The following is a 20472-nucleotide window of genomic DNA, read 5'->3' as shown; positions in this document are numbered from 1 at the left end:
GGTCCCTGGCCTTTCCACTCTGAAGGACACAAAGACAATTCAACCATCCACTCTGGGTATCACCTGACTAAATTGTTATTGTTGTCCTTTACCTCAACGACACCACCTTGACCCTTCAAATCCCTGCCCTACCTGTCAGTTCATCCCAGTCCTTCCCTCCCACCTCACCTCCCCAACTCCCTCTACCACCCAACTCCTCCCCTCCCCTTGCATTGTCACCACTCCTCCTCTCTGCCCCATCCCTTTAATCCTGTTTTAACACCACCCCTCTTCCCCCTCTTTCCTCCTGCCCAGGGCCCCATCATCTCATTCCCATCCAATCCCTACCCATTCCTTACCCCATCCCTATCCCTGCTCCCTGCCCCATTCAGGGTGGCATAGTGAATAGAGCAGAAGGTCAGAAGTCAGAAGGTCATTGGTTAATAATGTTGGTATTTGTTAAGCGCTTACTATGTGCAGAGCACTGTTCTAAGCGCTGGGGGAGATACAGGGTAATCAGGTTGTCCCACGTGAGGCTCACAGTTAATCCCCATTTTACAGATGAGGTAACTGAGGCACAGAGAAGTTAAGTGACTTGCCCAAAGTCACCCAGCTGACAAGTGGCAGAGCCGGGAGTCGAACTCATGACCTCTGACTCCGAAGCCCAGGCTCTTTCCACTGAGCCACGCTGTTATTGGTTCTAATCTTAGCTCTGCCACTCATCTGCTGTGTGACCTAGGGTAAATTTCTTAAATTCTCTGTGCTTCAGTTACCTCATCTGCAAAATAGGGATTGAGACTGTGAGCCCCAAGTGGGACAGGGACTGTATCTAATCCATTTTGCTTGTATCTACCCCTGTGTCTAGTATAGTGCCCGGCACATAGTAAGAATTTAACAAATACCACAATTATCATTATTATTATCCTGTCCCAGCACCACCCCTCATCCCCCCTCCCTGCACCAGGTCCGGCACAACTCATTCCTGTAGAAACCGTCCCCACCCCTCACCCTGTCCTCTCCCAAACTGCCCCCTCCACAGCTGCTGCCAAGTGTGGCCTGTGGAACCCTTACCCCATCATAGGGATGCTTCCCTTCATCCTTGACATGTTCCAGTCTCGGTCACTCCTCCTCACCATCACGGAAACCTGTCTCTCCCCAGGAGACACAGTCTCCCCTGATGATCTCTCCAGAGGGGACCTCATCTTCTCCTACTCCAGACTCACTGGGAAAGGAGGAGGTGTTGGCTTCTTTCTCACACTTCAGTGCCGCTTTCGCACCATTCCACCTCCCCTATTTCTTTCTTTCCCTTCCTTTGAAGCCCATATCATCCACCACTCCAGATTCTAGTAACTGTCATCTACCGGCCTCCAGGTCCCATCTCCAACTTCTTTAACCATTTTGATCCCTTTCTCACATTCCTTCTCTCTTTCTCCATGCCCACATTGATCCTTGGGGACTTCAATATCTACAAAGATATTCCTGATGACCCTTCTACTGCCCACTTTCCATCACTCCCAACTCTGCTGTCCTCCTGCTCCACCCCATCTTGCCCACTCACCAATTTAGATACACACTCGATGTTAGAGATGAAATCATCTCTAACCATTGTACAATTTCTACCCTCACCAACTCTGAAATCTCTCTATTTGATCACAGTCTCCTCACTTGCCTCTGCTCCTACATTCCTCCTCCCCATAAATCTGTATTAATCCCCCACAGAGACCTCTAACTTTTTTACCCCATCCAATTTTCTCAACTTATTATGCCTCACTTAGCATCTACACTCAAACTCCCTTGATGAACAAACTGACGCTCTCAACACCACCCTCTGCACTGAGCTCAACTCACTTACTCTCCTATTTCTTTGTCAGACTCATACCGCTAACCCACAGCCCTTACACTCTAGCATCCTGTATCAATTGACATAGGAACCCCCCTTTCATAGGTCACCAATGATCTCCTTTTTGCCAAATCCAATGGCCTCTACTCCATCCCAATCCTCCTAGACCTCTCAGCTCCCTTTGACATTGTCGACCACCCTCTTCTCCTGGAAACATTATCCAACCTTGGCTTCACTGACTATGTCCTCTCCTGGTTGATGATGATGATGATGATGGAATTTGTTAAGTGTTTACTATGTGCCAAGCACTGTTCTAAGCACTAGGGTATAAACAAGGTAATCAGGTTGTCCCATGTGGGGCTCACAGTCTCAATCCCCATTTTACAGATGAGGTAACTGAGGCACAGAGAAGTTAAGCAACTTGCCCAAGGTCACACAGCAACAAGCGGCAGAACTGGGATCAGAACCCACGACCTCTGACTCCCAAGCCTGTGCTCTTTCCACTAGGCCCTGCTGCTTCTCTTATCTCTCTGGCTGTTCATTCTCAGTCTCCTTCATGGGATCCTCCTTTGCCTCCCAACTCCTAGCTGTGGGGGTTCCTCAAGGTTCAGTAAGCTCGTTGGCAAGTTGTTAAATCCTGAAATGATGTTCCTTTTAGTTTTTGTAGCAATTTCATCCCAATTCCCTCCCTGCTTTTTCACTATGAATATATTTGTGGGGTGGAAAAATGAAACCCTCAATTCCATAGATAATTAATACTTATCTAAAAATACCTGAAAAATGTACCATGCTATCATGTAACCCACTCTCCGCACTTTCAAAGCTTGATTAAAACCACATCTCCTCTAAGAAGCCTTCTCCGACTAAGCCCTCATTTCTCCTAACCCTCTCCCTTATGTGTATCCTAGACATTAGGCTCTGTACTCTTTAAGCATGTTGGATTCACCCCGCCCTCACACCCACAGCACTTTTGTACATTTCTCTAATTTATTTATTTCAATGTAAGTCGTCCTCTGTATATTATAAGCCCGTTGTGGGAAGGGAAAGTGTCACTCACTCTTGCCCAAACTCTTCACACAGTAAGCATTCAGTAAATACCAATGATTTATTTCATTTATAATTTTTGGAAACTCTTATTTCAATTTTACATTGTTCTCTTGTTTTCATGGTTGACTGAGTTATAGTTCTTATATGCTTATGATGAATTTCAGAATTAAAATCAGACTCAGGCTCTAAGACAAGTGATAAGATTTGAAATTGTAAATTAATGTTCTGTCAAACAACAGATGTATGATTACCAAGCATTTATATTTAAGCTTATTTTTTCATCAGAATTTAGATCCCCTTTAGTACTTATGTACTTATCTGTAATTCAATTAATTTATATTTATGTCTGTCTCCTCCTTCTAGACTGCAAGCTCACTGTGATCAGGGAACATGACTACCAACTCTGTTATATTGTACTAGTCCAAGCACTGAGTACACTGCTCTGCACACAGTAAGTGCTCAGTAAATACAACTGATTGATACTCAAATAGCATTTAGGCTGGTAACTTTTAGCTACTGATTGCAAAACCTTCTGAAAACCTCCAATTTTTATATAAATAAGGTCACCACTGATTTCTTAGCAGCCAATCATGTTCCCTTCTAGCACAGTTTTTAGAACTAATATAGCTTTTTCCTAATCTCAACAATAAAATCCCAAAATAAGTGATAACAGTCTGAAGTATTCTCAGAACTGTGAAAATTATTCAGCAACTCATACCCGTGAAAGAATAAATGAATAAGCTGCATTTGAATTCTACTAGCTAGTCCATTGGTTTGGAATACATACACTTTTCCATCACTATTTATGCCTGATAAACTCTGCTATTATCATAGCCTTTCCTCTTCAATTGCTTGTCTCTAATAATATTTTTCAATTTTACTAAAATCTCTGTAGCTATGACTAAAAAACCCATAAAACACACTTCTAACAAGTAGACGCCATTCATCTTCTGACATCTATTTCACATATTTGGTCTTCATAGGACAAATCTGGTGTATAGCCAAAAATAATCCCAAGATATTTGAACTCCTTTATTCAGTTTGTAATTTCTCATTTCACCTTTTTCTTTGAGAACTGCAATTGTTTCATTTGGAATCTGTAGAGAAAAATATGTTAGAGATTTGATTTGATTTGATTTTTGTAATATCTTCAGCAGAAAATAGTTGGCAGTGGATTAGCTCCTATCTCTGTCAATATCTGTAAGAATAGTCCTCATTTACAGCTCTTTGGAGCTTGGCCTATATTTATTCCTATATAGTAACTATTTTTTGATCTCTCTCAAGTATGTTGCTTGGAGATTGTTTTCCTGGCCTGGTATTCATGGGTGTATGACTGATAATATGACCATAATAAGTGGAGAACTGTTGTTAATTATTCACTAATGCTATGTAGTAAAATAGAAAACAGGGACTAGTGCAAAAATATTAAAAACAAATAAATTGGTCATGCATGGAAAAGGTGTTGATTCACCAAATTAGGTTACAGTGGAGTGCTGAGTAGCTAATGTTCTCCCCCTCTTGAATGACTATAAGCTTTTTGTGGGCAGAGAACATATTTACCAACTCTGTTGTACTTCATTCTCCCAAGCACTTAGTATACTGCTAAGTGCACAGTTAAAAATCAATAAATATAATTGAATGATTTGTTCCTAAGCAGTACAACTGTCCATTTCATTAGTGATATGACAGCATTTTTCTCTTACTACCTATCAATAAATTGATCAACAATTTATGATATTCATTGTTCACTGCCTATGTGCAAAGCACAATTCTAAACGTTTATGACATGTCCAGAAATAAGGGACACAACTTTTGCCCTTAAGGAGTTGACAAACCATTTTTGTAGAGAAGGTGCACAAAAATTATTTACAAATAATGGGACCCAGAGGAAGAACCAGGATCAGTGGGAAGTACTATAGGTAGTTCAGGAAGAAGTTAATAAATAATTGAATATACAAATACATAGACATATGTACTTAAGCACCAAAAATGGAAAGAAAATGCAAAATTTATTTTAATCATGACTGTTACATGCATAGGGCATTCTAAATTAATCAGGAAATGTCTGAGAACATATTGTCTTAACACCAGATTTCTTACCAGAATGAACATATTTAGAAATCCACAAATAATAGCAAAAGGAATATAAAATTATCCTTGAATGCAATAATCCTACATGTCTTCTGTGTGACCTTGGGCAAGTCACTTAACCTCTCTATGTCTCAGTTCCCTCATCAGTAAAATAGAGATTAAGACTGTGAGCTTCCTATGTGACAGACTGTGTCCAACCAAATTACCCCAGTATTTAGAACAGCGTTTGGCACATAGTAAGAGCTTCACAAATACCATTATTGTTATCATTATTCTTCTCCTTATTATCATCTTCTGGGAACCCGCCTAGGCCAACTCTCAAAATGGAGGCCCTGAGGTTTACCAATCTGATTGCGGAAGAAGCTGATTAAAATCTCAAGATCTTCCATAGTGAATTGGAATTGAGCAGCTCCCAAGGACTAACCTGGGCTTGGAATTAACTGTTTGGAATGGGATCATACTGGAGCCAGTCTCCTGTCTCACTCTTGTCTGATTTCACACCTTCAGAACAGTTGTGGGAGTTAGGGTTTAGGATCAGGATTTTGTGGAATGGGATCCCATTAAAGACTTCCTGAAGCTGGGCTAGGGTTTTGCACATTTCCCCAGCTGGTATGTGGGATATAAAATTCAAAATTACTCACCACCATAGTCCTTCTTCTCCAGGGAAGATCTTCCATTTGAAAGCAGCAGTTCATGCATCAAACTTATTGGTTGGATCATTGGCCATTAAATGGAAACTAAAGATTAAAATGTGTTTAAACCTGAACATCTACCATGAATTGGAGTAATGTTTTCTTTGGATCCCCTGGGATGTCGTCACTAATGATTTCCATTTTCCATTTCCAGGCCTAGTCACCTCTCTAGTTATCATCCTTCAGAAAATTCTGATGGAAAGAGAAAGGGCTAAACAGGTTTGGAAAGAATGATAAAATGTACTCAAAATGGAAGGTGGGAGAAGCCTTTAAAAATATGTCTTGAAAGATCACATCTACTCAGTGTATGCTTTAAAGTTTCAGTAATCACATAAAATCAGATTTTTTGCTTTCATATGTCAATTTCTTATAATAAGCATTTTCTGTTCAATGCAACAGACAAAAACCATAAGCATGATCTGTACAATCCAAAAATGAACAACACCCACTTGGTAACCTTAAAATCCCTATCATTTGATTTTATTCCCATCCCAGTTCACAGGAACTCTCTTCAATCTATTTTAGAATTAAGCCTGAAAGAAGAATAGAGCATTTCAATTTCAAATTTCCATGGCTTTTTATTGGACCATATGAGAAGCTTTATTCTCTCAGTTATTCCTTGAATGTTTTATTCTTTCAGTTATTCATTCTTTTAATCATATTTATTGAGCACTTACTGTGTGCAGAGCACTGTACTAAGTGCTTGGAAAGTAAAATTCAGCAATAAAGAGAGACAATCCCTGCCCAAACTGAGTTTACAGTCTAGAAGTTCTAGAAGCTCGGGGGGGAGGGGGGGGCAGCATCCAAACAAGCAAACAGGCATCAATATAAATAGAATTATAGATATATCAGTGAGTGCATCAGCCCGTTTTTGGGTAGGGATTGTCTCTGTTGCTGAATTTTACTTTCCAAGTGCTTAATACAGTGTTCTGCACACAGTAAGCACTTCATAAATATGACTGAATGAATGAATGAATCAGATGCATCAGTGAAATTTAGTGAGTAGACAGGCATTAGAGGAGTGAAGTGTGTGGTCTGGGCTTGGAAATTAGCGAAGTAAAATAGGAGGGGGCAAACTGAATGAGTGCTTTAAAATTGATGGTAAGGAGTTTCTATTTGACACAGGAGCATATGGCGCAACCATTGGAGGTTCTTGAGGGTTGGTGAGACATGGACTGAACATTTTAGAAAAATGATCCAGGCAGCAGAGGAAAGTATGGACTGGAATGGGGAGAGGCAGGAGGCATCGAGGTCAGCTAGCAGGATGACTCAGTAGTTAAGGTGTGATACAAATCCTCACATCAACACAGTAGCAGTTTGGATGGAGAGGAAAGAGCATATTTTAGTGACACTGTGATAGTAGAACTGACAACGATTTGGTGTCAGATGGAATATGTGGGTTGAGTGAGAGAGATGAGTGGAGAATAATGCCTAAGTTATGGGCTTGTGCGACAGGTATATATGACAATACATATGATAATATAATTCATATATGTCTTTGTATTTCACAGGGTTAACATACAGTTCATTTATCTGAAGAGAATCTACTCCTGGAACTAAATTCAGAGGCCAATTTTCAAACAAAGATCCTGTTATGCAGTTAACAAAAGGAGTTCCTCTAGTCCATTCCAGTCATGTTTATGATATATTCAGTCCAGACTGATTTACAGCCAGTAATTCTTTCACATTTTATATACCACAGTCTATTTTCAGAAGGCTGATTGTGTTTGACCGTCCATTCACCTATGCTTCTAGTATAATTGAGTCAGGTGGTACAAAACCCAGCAATTGAGTCATTATAGCACTTTGATATTTATTTTACAAAGTCAAAACAAACATTACGGGCTCTGCAGTTGTGGTTCACCATGTGTGAATGCATCACTCCAAGATTGACTGGTGGCTACTGAAAAAACACAATAATTTAAGTTTAAGAGTCTAACATTATAGCATTTGGAGCCATGTCATTAAGATGCACTTCCTGTGTCTGTTTTGCAGCCACTAAAAGAGCAGGGTATTTTCAGACTAGATGAACTAAAGGAAAAGCTTAAAATTGCATCAGTAGTATTAGGTAAAGGTTTTAGAAATTTACCAAAAAAGCCTAGATATTCAAAAATATTTTAAAATTCTCCAGATGTCTTTTAAAATGAAGAAAAAGTAATAATAAAATAACAATAATGGCATTTGTTAAGTGCTTACTATGTGCCAAGCACTGTTCTAAGCACTGGGGGAGATACAAGGTAATCAGATTGTACACAGGGCTCATGGTCTTAATCCCCATTTTACAGATGAGGTAACTGAGGCACAGAGAAGTTAAGTGGCTTGCCCAAAGTCACATAGTTGACAAGTGGCAGAGGTGGGATTAGAAGCCATGACCTCCCACTCACAAGCCCGTCCTCTTTCCACTAAGCCACGCTGCTTCTATGTATTCCATTTATTTTGGAAAATTATTTTTCCCTGACTATGAGATTAATTTATACCTAGCCCTGTATTATCAGAAGTTAAATTGAACTGCAAACTGATCTTTGAATAAGTACTGCTTTTTTGTAATAGTGCTATTTCTATTTTCACCTTTTCTAGGTGTGCTTGGAAGTCATCTTCTTCTGTACCGAGCATGTCCAGAATCCATTCTGAATGATATTTCCTATAAAACCTTTCCTTTCTCACCTAAGAGACACTCACAGAAGCAAACTCTGGGAAAAGCTCTAATTATCAAAGTGGATGAGAGATCATATAAATTAGAGAGTGGGGAAGGAGGAGAGTTCTGTGACCAATCTTACATTCAGGAAGTAATCTTACAATCTGGAACCTGAGAGCCATAGAAAGGATCCATGGAAGTCCATGTATCAACTCAGTAATGTTCGACTTTAAATTACACTGAGCTTAAAGATTTGATATAATTGTTTCTCATGGTCATTATTTCAATCAGTTCCTGTCTTTAGTAAACTTGATTTATTTCTTTTGTTCTTTTAGGCTAACAACTTTTAGTATGAGTTGAATAATATATAGCATGCATGTATAGTATATATGTATATGCATATATAGGAATATATCTATATACCTATATATTCATGTATAATATAGTGTAACCTTTTAAGAGAGTTTAAGAATAAAGGGAGATGTACAACTATAGAGTCCTTTAGAAAATAACTAATTGCTTTTGTTGTGGGCAGGGAATGTGTCTACTAACCCATTATACTGTACTCTCCCAAGTGTTTAGTACAGCGTTCTGCACATAGTATGCACTCAATAAAGATGAGTGATTGATTTGAGGTCCAAACTGTAAAGAATATTACTCAGTAAAGAAGAAAATAGCTGGAGAAGCTGAGGTCCCCACTATACATTCCTCCCATCACAGATGATGCTCTGATGATCATAATAATCATAATGTAATAATAAACGCTTAGTACAGTGCTCTGCACACAGTAAGTGTTCAAAAAATATGATTGAATTAATTATGAGAAGCAGCATGGCCCATTGGAAAGAGCACAGGTCTTGGAGTCAGAGGACCTGGGTATTAATCCCAGGTCCACCACTTATCTGCTTTGTCCCCTTGGGCAAATCACTGAACTTTTCTGTGTCTTAGTTACCTCTTCTGTAAAATGGGGATTAAGACTTTGAGCCTCATGTGGGACATGGATGGTGTCCAACCTGATTATCTTGAATCTACCCCAGTGCTTAATACAGTGCCTGGTACATCATAGTAAGTACTTAATAAATATCATAATTATAATCACTATAATCACCAGTGACAGGGGCCACAACTAGCTGCAGAGTCATGGGTTCGACCCCTATATCTCCACTGAAGTCTAGACTTTTTAAGAGATCAAGCCCACCAGTTCCAGGGACCCATCTCTCATAGGGCTAGCTCCAGTCTTTTGCATCTCAACTGTCCCCATGGCTCTATATGGAATAATCTTGCTTTTAGCAGTTGGAGCCTTGGGAACTTTGAAATTCACATTAGGTGCATTTGTGCATGCTCAATAATTCATCTGTGCTGTCAAAAAGGCTTAGCAGCTTTGAGGGACTTAAATACCTCTCCCTTTGTTCTCTGCAGACTCCATGGTTCAAAACTGTACTATACCAACCTCCTTGGTAACTGAAATATCTTTAAACAATAAGTTAAATATTGCAAAATGAGAAACAGGTGCAGAATTTGGAGACAATTAATTTAGGAAAAATAATTATGTGGGAGTGAATGTGGCACTAGAAACCTCAATCGATCAGTGGTAATTGAGTGTATACTTTGTGCAGAACGCTGTACTAAGCACTTGAGAGAATGCAAAAGGCACAATCCCTGCCTTTTGATTACAGTCTGTCCAGCAGAGGATGAAAAGTATGTGTCCCATTTACTAACTCACGTATGTCACTTATACGTTTTCTTTCTCATAACTGTAATATATTAGTCAATTTATGCCTATTATGTCCCCCTTATTTTGTAAACTTCTTGAGGGCAGTGATTGTAATTTAATCAGTCATACTTACTGAGTCCTTATTGTTTGCAGGGCTCCATACTAAACACTTGAGAGAGTTCAACATAACAATATAACACACACATTCCCTGCCCACAACAAGATTACAGTCTAGAAGAGGAGAAAGACATTAATATAAAATTATAAATTATGGAAAAGTACTTAATGCTGTTGGGTGGGGGAGTGAATAAAGGGAGCTAGTCAGGGTGACGCAGAAGGGAGTGGGAGAAAAGGAAATGAGGGCTTAGTCAGGGAAGGCCTATCAGAGGCGATGTGCCTTCATTAAGGCTTTGAATGGGGGGAGAGTGATTGTCTGTCGGATATGAAAAGGGAGGTCTTTCCAGGCCAGAAGCTGGACATGGATGAGAGACTGGCAGTGAGATACATATATAGTTATTATTACTATTGTTATTGTTATTTTTCTAATTGTGTTACTGTCATTTTTAGTTATAGTTTTGCTGATTGTTTACTAGATAAGTAGTACAATGCTTTAAATACAAAAGGAGCTTAGTACATTTACTTTAGTTATGCATTTATATAGTAGGTGAGTTTACACTGAGTCACTCATGAGACAGTGTGAAATGGGGAAGTAAATAACTTTAACATTATTCAGCAACAGTAATAGAGTCAGGGTTAGAACTCATATCTTGTTTTAACTCACTGTCAGCCAACAATCCATCAGTGGTATTTACTGAGCACCAAACTGATAAATGGTATTTATTGAGTGCTTACTGTGTACAGAACATTGTACTAATCCCTTGGGAAAATACAGTAAAACAGAGATGGCAGACACATTCCTTGCCCACAGGAAGCTTACACTCTAGAGGGGGAGACAGACATTAAAAAATTTTATAGATACATACATGAGTGCTGTGGAGCTGAAGACAGGGTAAATAGGAAGTGCTTAAAGGGTACAGATTCATGTATGTATGTGATGATGATGATAGTATTTGTTAAGTGCTTACTATGTGCCAAACACTGTTCTAAGTGCTGGGGTAGATGCAAGGTAATTAGGTTGTCCCGAAGCAGCGTGGCTCAGTGGAAAGAGCACGGGCTTTGGAGTCAGAGGTCATGGGTTCGAATCCCGGCTCTGCCACTTGTCAGCTGTGTAACTGTGGGCAAGTCACTTCATCTGTTACCTCATCTGTAAAATGGGGATTAAGACTGTGAGCCCCACGTGGGACAATCTGATTCCCCTGTGTCTACCCCAGCGCTTAGAACAGTGCTCTGCACATAGTAGCGCTTAACAAATACCAACATTATTATCAAGCGCTTAGTACAGTGCTCTGCACATAGTAAGCACTCAATAAATACTATTGAATGAATTAATCCCCATTTTACAGATGAAGGAACTGAGGCACAGAGAAGTTAAGTGGCTTGCCCAAGGTAATGCAGCAGACATTCATTCAATAGTATTTATTGAGTGCTTACTATGTGCAGAGCACTGTACTAAGCGCTACAGACAAGTGGCAGAGGTGGGATTAGAACCCATAACTTCTGAGTCCCAAGCCCATGTTCTTTCCATTGGAGGGAGAGGAAGTAGGAGGAATGAGGGTTTAGTCAGGAAAGATCTCTTGGAGGAGGTGTGATTTTAATAAGGCTTTGAAGGTGGGAAGAATGGTGCAATGTTGAATATGAAGGGGGAAGGAGTTCTAGGAAAGAGGGAAAAATGAGGAAGAGATCATTGGTAACATAGACTTTACTGACATTAAAGTGAGTAGCTTGGTATTTAAATACCAAGTGAAATATGCAGTGAAATATGAGTGAAATATGCAGGCTGGGTTGTAGTAAAAATCAGCAAGGTAAAGTTAGGAAGGGGAGGACTGATAAAGTTCCTTAAACCTGATAGTAAGGAGTTTCTATTTGATGTGGCCATGGATGGACAGAAACTAGAGGTTCTTGAAGAGTTGGGAGATATGAACTGACTTTTTCTTTCCATAAAAATGATCTAATGCAGCAGAGTGAAATATGGACTGATGTGGGGATTAGAGTCATTGAAAGTCTTAAGAAATCAATTATGCAAGTCCCTTATCTCACTGAGAGAAATCTAAGCATAAGTATAAGCAGAGTGAAATTTTAGGGGGTGGAAGAAGATTCTCTCTCTCCTAACCTCATCTACCCTCATTCAGATGCATTGCAAGGCCTTTGGAGTCTGTGTAAGGAAGTAATAGTACTAGCAGTTGTAATAATAGTAGCAATGATAATAACAATAATAATAATAAAATAATAGTAAAAGTATATGTTAAGAATTTCCTATATGTCAAGCACTTTTCTAAGAAATGGGGTAGATAAAAGTTTATCAGTCCCGTCACAGTCCCTGTTCTACATGGGGCTCACAATCTAAGTAGGAGGGAGTAGGATTTAATCCCCATTTTACATATGATGAAACCGAAGCACAGATAAATTAAGTACCTTGCCCAAGGTCACACAGCAGAGATGTGGTAGAGCCGGAATTAGAACTCAGTTCCTTTGACTTCCAGGCTCTTGCTCTTTCCATTAAGCCACACTGTTTCTCTTACATATAAATAGTGGTATTATAATGGAATTTAGTGCCTTGTGGTCAGGGGTCTCACCTACCCACTCTGTTGTGTTGTACTTTCTCAAGCATTTAGTAAATGCTCAATAAATACCATTGATTGATTAATTAATTTATTATTGAGGACGCTTCGGGATACAATGCATTTTATTAAACATTCAGGAAAGTTATACAGAAGCAAGAGACACATTTCATGTGTACAAGGAGCTTACACTGTCTCTTGGATTTTAAAAAGGGTGCATAAGGAAAGTTATTCTGCTGGATGACTCCATACTCTTAAGAGCATAACAATGGGGTACAGTTCACATTTATCTCTTTCCCAAGGCCTAAGTCTACAAAAATTAATTAAAATGTGGAGGGATGAGAAAGGATACAAATTTAGAGAGGGAGAAGAAGGAAGTTCAGGGGTTTCCCAGGAAAGCAGATTTCCCCAGATGGAAATAGAGCCCCATTAGTCTACAGCTGCATCATATTCAGGATTTCTATAAGCATGCTTACATTAAAAAGAGAAATATATTAAAGATGACTAGGAAAGAAGAAAATACGATGGGGTTGGAAATATTGTGTTTATTAGAAGTATTGGTTTTAGTAAAATCTCTTGGAAGCTTGAAACATGAAGGTATAATTTCTAATGATAAGACTTCTGTTTCCTGATAACCAGGGACTATTTGTAATAGAAGGTTTTCATGCCTTATATTCAAAAGCTTCCCCTCCATAAGGTTTTCAGGTAATTCTCTTTCCATGAGACATACTTTAGGAGAGAAAATCTAGTTCCAAGTAAGAAATTGAAGCCAAATCATTTATTATATTAATGGACTGACCATTTCCCTAGTGGGAACAGAATGTTTCCAAATGATCTAACACTCCTATTATTTTGTACTTGAATACGTTTCATATCCAAAAGGATCCACATTTTAAAAATATCATTAGCCTATTTTCCAACAGAGAAGTAAGAGACTAAACATAACGATGAGCCAAAGCAAAGTCGAATCTAAATGTCTGTTCTCCAGTTCCATTCTCTAACTCTATAAAATAAGAATAATAAATTTTCATTTACTTTTTCATGTTATTTCTGAAAGATAAAATTTGCTTCAATAGGGGATGGGGTAGAATGAAAATCCAGCCAAGCATGCAAATGTAAGTATTTTTAAATATATACTTATATATAATATACATTTATGGGAGTAGTAATAATAATAAAATTTGTCAAGTGCTTTCTGTGTGCAGGGCACTGTACTAAGCAGTGGGAAAGAGTTTGGTGGCAATTAGACTTGAATCCAGTGACTTGAAGGATTCACAATCTATGACTATATGTGGGTGAGAGGACTGAAGATAGACACATTGGAAGCAATGAAACAATAAAACATTAAAACAGTAAAAATGACATGGATAAATACACAATACACAAAATAAAAACAGAGGTCAGTAGGGAGCTATGGCTAGAGGGACTGAATTTCAGATTCCTAGTGACTCAGGAGCCATTGCCGTGGCTACTTCAGCCACTCGCTTTCCTGAGGTTATTCATTCATTCATTCATTCATTCATTCATTCATTCATTCATTCATTCTTTCATTCATTCATTCAATCGCATTTATTGAGCACTTACTGTGTGCAGAGCACCATACTGAGCACTTGGAAAGTACAATTCAGTAACAAATTGAGACAATCCCTACCCAATGGGCTCACAGTCTAGAAGGGGGGGGGGTGGTGACAGACAACAAAGCCAAACAAGTGGACAGGCATCAATAGCATATTCAAAGACATTTAGGTTATAAGACATAATAAGACATATGACGTAATAGGTTATGTGATATGACATGCTCGTGCTCATGAGCTGCTGTCCTCTTTCTCATCATCTAGTGAAAGGTAGGACTGGATGAGATCTCCTTGATGGTAGGGAAGGAAGCCAGAGCTGGTGCCTGAAGAAGCAGCATAACTGACATATAGAGTTTATAATGCAGTGGTTGGGGGAGGAGAGAACTCACAGTCTTAGGACAGTATTGTGCACACATTAAGCACAAGGAGGTGAGATTGTGTACAATACAGTAGTCAGTGATGCATCTAGTCCTACTGTAACACATGATTCCATTCTTTCAGAAGTTCAGTTAAAGAAAAACTTGCACTGGATTACTCACCTGTTCTGATACTGACAGCATGGGATCAGAGTATAACACTTGGAATGGTATAACTGAGTGTAAGTGAAAGACTAGAGGATAATTTTCTACCTTGGTAACTCTTAAAATTGTATTAATTCATATTATTGGGAATTTTTACTTGCAATATTGTTGATCAGACTGATGATAGAATATTTAATTCAGCGATACATGCTTCAGTAGCAATATAATATCCCATCACCATATGTGGCTTTTGAAGCCTGCCCAACTCAAGGAATATCATACTGATGGAATTGCATATAATTTCATTGCTAAAAATATGTATTTGTAAACAAATAGCAAACTTTGAAACCATATAGACAAAAGATCTGGTTCTTCTTATGTGCAGATCACATAATTCAACCTCATTATTTAAGTTTCTCCAATTGTACTTTTTGAGTCTAGATTCCTTGGGTACTTTCAATTTAGACTTAGGCAATTTCTAGGTCAATTTATACTAGACATTTTTTCCAGAATATAGAGAAGCCAGATATAAATGGGGAAATGTGTACTATTTACATTAGGAAGTGACCAACTTTTAAAAATGTCTTTGAATGGAAAGTGACTCAGCAAATCAATTAATCCATCAATCAATGGTATTTATTGAGTACTTACTGTGTGCAGAGCACTGTATTAAGCACTTGGGAGAGTACAATATAACAGAGTTGATAGAAATGTTCCCTGCCCGCAAAGAGTTTACAGTCTAGAGGATCACAGCAAAGGAACACAGTCTTGGGCTTCAGATACCTTCTTTAAGATACTTTCAGTCTGGCAAATTTACTTAAAATTTGGGTCACAACTTATACTGATGCATTTAAGTACACATTACCAGACATGGTATCTGTGGGAAATGAATGAAGACATCTGAATATACCAAGCTGACTCATGAAACTCAGGGAATGTTTGCTTTTACCAAAATCCTAAATTTTAATGAAGAAAGGATTGAAACCACACTAGAATATTTTTCCTATTAATGAAAGTATTATTTTAAAAAGAAAAATAGGAATTGTACATTTTAGCAAATTCTTTTTTCTAGAGTTTTTGATATTCTTTACTGAACAAAAGAGCTTATGTAGTGGGACTTCACTAAGAAAACAGTGTTACATTTAAAAAAAATCTTACATGTACAAATTTCTCTGTAAGACTTGATTATATAGTCAACAGCTGTAGGCTTTGTGAGAACAAGGACTATGGAATATTGATGTCTGTAATTTTCACTGTTCTCCTAAGGCAAAATTGTAGTGGTAGCAGAAGAAAGCATTCCTAAGATCTCACACTTCCATTCATTCACATTCAGTAGAAAGATGGTTTGCAGAATTAATTGGGACCATAGCTAGTTTAGATGATTCAAGTACTGACCATGAGAAGGATTAGAATCCAGAGAAGCAGGAATACTAATATTAAGAGTATTTATTGAGCACCCACTGGGTACAATGAACTGTACTCAGGGCCTGGAAATGCTCTTCCCTTCCCCCCCATTCAGGTCAGACCTCTGGGCGGAAAATTGTGGAATTGTGTTTCCTTCCCAGAAGCACCACCCACCATCAAGACACACAAACCACACCCTACACAGAAACAAATTCATTGAATAGTATTTACTGAGCGCTTACTATGTGCAGAGCACTGTACTGAGCACTTGGAATATACAATTCGGCAACAGATAGAGACAATCCCTGCCCATTGACGGGCTTAAAGGCTAATTGGGGGAGACAGACGGACAAAAACAATAGCAATAAATAGAATCAAGGGGATGTACATCTCATTAGCAAAATAAGTAGGGTAATAAAAATATATGCAAGGTGAAGGAGAGAAGGAGCTTATATGAATACTTATCAAGGCAGGGACTTTGCTACTTCCATAATGGGGATGGAAGAGGGGCAAGACAAGAGATAGGTTTAATGGTTAAAAATTCATTATTTTTCCAGGCTGATATTCACACCCCACCCCCCAACCCAAGATGGTAATCATCTTGTGGACTGGGATTGTCTTCAATTCATATTTTTATCATATTTCCTAGTACCTAGTACATTACAAACAAAATAGGTCTCAACAAATATTTGTAATGATGATGACAGTGATGATAATGATGATCACCTGCCCACAAGGAGCTTATAGTCTACAGGAGGAAGCAGACATTAAAACAGATTAAGATAGGGGATGGCAGAAGAGATGAGTGAAGATCTTCATCCACCTGTGCAAGTCCTCTGGGACTAGAGGACTTGGATTCTAAACATGGCTCTGCCACTTGCCTGCTGCGTTACCTTGGGTAGGTCATTTAACTTCTCTGTGCTTCAGTTTCCTCAACTATAAAATGGAAATTCAGTACTCGTTCTTCCTCCTACTTGGACAGAGTGTCCCATGTGAGACAGGGACTGTGCTCAACCTGATTAACTTTTATCTACTTCTGTACTTAGAACAAGTACTTGACACATAGTAAATGCTTTAAAAAAAAAGAGAAGAAACAGATATTCAGCTTTGCTTTAGGGTTAAAGCCCAGTGGTTTGGAATACATATGTGAAGTCATTTACAAAGGCATTCACACATTTCATAATGAAGAACTGTGTTCTAATTGACCCAATTCCTTCTGTATAGAGACTGCTCAGACAGGCATGGCAAGTGGCACCAAAATCAATGGTAGCATGGCTCATTGGAAAGAGCACAGGCTTGGGAGTCAGAGATCATGGGGTCTAACCGGCTCCACCACCTGTCAGCTGTGTGACTTTGGGCAAGTCACTTCACTTCTCGGTGTCTCTGTTACCTTATCTGTCATATGGGGATGAAGACTGTGAGTCTCACGTGGGACAACCTGATTACACTGTACCTATCCCAGCACTTAGAACAGTGCTCAGCACATAGTAAACACTTAACAAATACCAACATTAATTAGTGAATTAATTAATTAATAATAGTGATAGCATTTACTGGGGATGGACTTGGTACAGTGCACCTTACTAGATGTTTGGGAAGTACCAAATAACAAAATGACACATTTTCTGCCCACAGTGATGAGGATGAACCCATGTTCAGAGTGATGGGCTTGGCCATCAAAGAACAAAACAGAGTTTTTATACGTGGTATTAATAATAATAATAATAATATTGGTATTTGTTACGCACTTACTATGTGCAGAGCACTGTTCTAATCGCTGGGGTAGATACAGGATAATCAGATTGTCCCACGTGAGGCTCACAGTTAATCCCCATTTAACAGATGAGGTAACTGAGGCACAGAGAAGTTAAGTGACTTGCCCACAGTCACACAGCTGACAAGTGGCAGATCCGGGATTCGAACTCATGACATCTGACTCCCAAGCCCGTGCTCTTTCCATTGAGCCATGCTGCTTCTCAGAAAGTATTGGAAATCAAAGCTCTATATTATATTATAATAGCAGCTATTCCATGTTCCATTCTGATTGTTTAGCCATGCTTAGTATTTAGCCAGCTAGAGCCCAGCCTAGCAATTAGAATACTTTAATACAGATGCAAACCTAATGGATACAGGCAAGAAAACAAAGGAATTAAGGATTTCTGGATGGTTGGCTTGACTTTTTCCAGCCTATTAAGCCTCCAGTCTAAAATGATGCTATTTGTCAGTAATATCTTCAATGCCAATAGTGCCTTCTTTATACGTTGTAAATATTTGACACCAAAAAGAGTTGACTTAACTGAACTTTTATTTTGGGAATGTCTCATTTTTCAAGAGCTTGGTGTTTAGCTAAATTCTACATGTGTTTTGTTATGCTGCATTTTAAAATCCAACTTTAGACAAATTCGGCCCTTATGTTCCAAACTAATTCAAACTTGACTCTTTTAAATATGGTGTATAAAATCTATTTGTCCAGGAGTTAAGTGAATCATTTGTATTGCCACATGAAAAACTGCAGAATGAGGAAATGCCTTTGGGTAAGAATAGAGTAGTAATAGCAAGAGTCAGAGTCAGTAGTAATAATTGAGGAGGTCCTCAATTTAAGTTGCTTTGAATTAATATGTACAGCAAGCACGAACACCAATTTTGACTTTACAGCAGTAGTTTATGACACCAGTTCCAAAGGGGAGGGCAGTAATTCTGTGGGCAGGGTGCATGGGAGTTGGTGGAAAATAGGGAAGTTATTTTAGGAGTTACAATAGAGAGAAGTTTAAAGAAGGTGAGGGTGTGGAACAAGAGAGGTCAAAGCCGGCGGGGAACAGGAAGTGGTTATGGGATCAGAAGGCACAATTATCAAGGAGGGTCAAACCATCTATTTAACTCTAATGCAGTAAAAGTCAGTTACCTTATCATGGTTCCTCTAAGACTCATACATATAATAATGTTATTCACCTATAATTGGTCAAGAACACACTACTGGGTAATTTTGATAAAAATACTCACTTTGGTTCAGGAACCATTTATCACATTGCTTCTAGGATAACATAGGATAACAACTTTGAATGTTCCAACAGATTTTTAAGAACAAGTTGTGCTAAATTGTCCAAGGTTTCCCTAGTCGTAGTATTAGCAATGACATTTCTTAAGCATTTACAATGTAGGAAACCCTCTACTAAACGCTGAAAAGAAGACACAAGGACAGTGATTCAGGCGCACAGTCCCAGGCCAAAGAATGGTTAGCAGTGTTGGCCTAGTGGGAAGAGCACAGAACTGAGATTGAAGATCCTGGGTTCTTATCCTAGCTCTGCCTCTTGCCTGCTGTGAGACCTTGGGCAAGTCACATGGCAACTTCTCTGTGTCAGTTTCCTCACCTATAAAATAAGGATTAAATACTTGTTCTCCCTCCCTCTTTGACTCTGAACCACTTCTCTGGGCCTCAGTGACCTCATCTGTCAGCTGTGCATGACTTTGGGTTTCACTTAACTTCTCTGTGCCTCAGATGCCTCATCTGTAGAGTGGGGATTGGTACTGTGAGCTCCACGTGGGACAACCTGATTACCTTCTGTCTACCCCAGAGCTTAGAACGGTGCTTGGCGCATAGTAGCACTTAACAAATACCATCATTATTATTAGCAGACAAGTAGTGAAGCAGGGATTAGAACCCAAGACCTCTGACTCCCAGGTCCATGCTCTATCCACTAAGCAAGCTGTACAGTTTTTTATCCCTCCTGTGGGGTAGTCGTTTTATGTATTTACTCACCCTGCTTAGCTCTTGCGCCCTACTCATGCCAGTCCATACTCATCCCACTCTCCTCTGTTAAACCTCTGCCCCATAATAATAAAAATAATAATGATGGTATTTGTTAAGCACTTAGCTATAAGCCAGGCACTGTACTAAGCACTGGGGTTGTTACAAGCAAATCGGGTTGGACACAGTCCTTGTCCTATGTGGGGCTCGTAGTCTCAATCCCCATTTTACAGATGCGGTAACTGAGGCCCAGAGAAGTGAAGTGACTTGCCCAAAGTCACACATAATAATAAATAATAATGTTGGTATTTGTTAAGCGCTTACTATGTGCCGAGCACTGTTCTAAGCACTGGGGTAGACATAGGAGAATCAGGTTGTCCCACGTGGGGCTCACAGTCTTAATCCCCATTTTACAGATGAGGGAACTGAGGCACAGAGAAGTTAAGTGACTTGCCCACAGTCACACAGCCGACAAGTGGCAGAGCTGGGATTCGAACTCATGAGCCCTGACTCCAAAGCCCATGCTCTTTCAACTGAGCCACGCACATCAGA

Source organism: Ornithorhynchus anatinus, chromosome 4 (genome assembly GCF_004115215.2).
Source record: "Ornithorhynchus anatinus isolate Pmale09 chromosome 4, mOrnAna1.pri.v4, whole genome shotgun sequence".
Lineage (NCBI taxonomy): Eukaryota > Metazoa > Chordata > Mammalia > Monotremata > Ornithorhynchidae > Ornithorhynchus > Ornithorhynchus anatinus.
Note: the sequence above shows the minus strand (reverse complement) of the source record.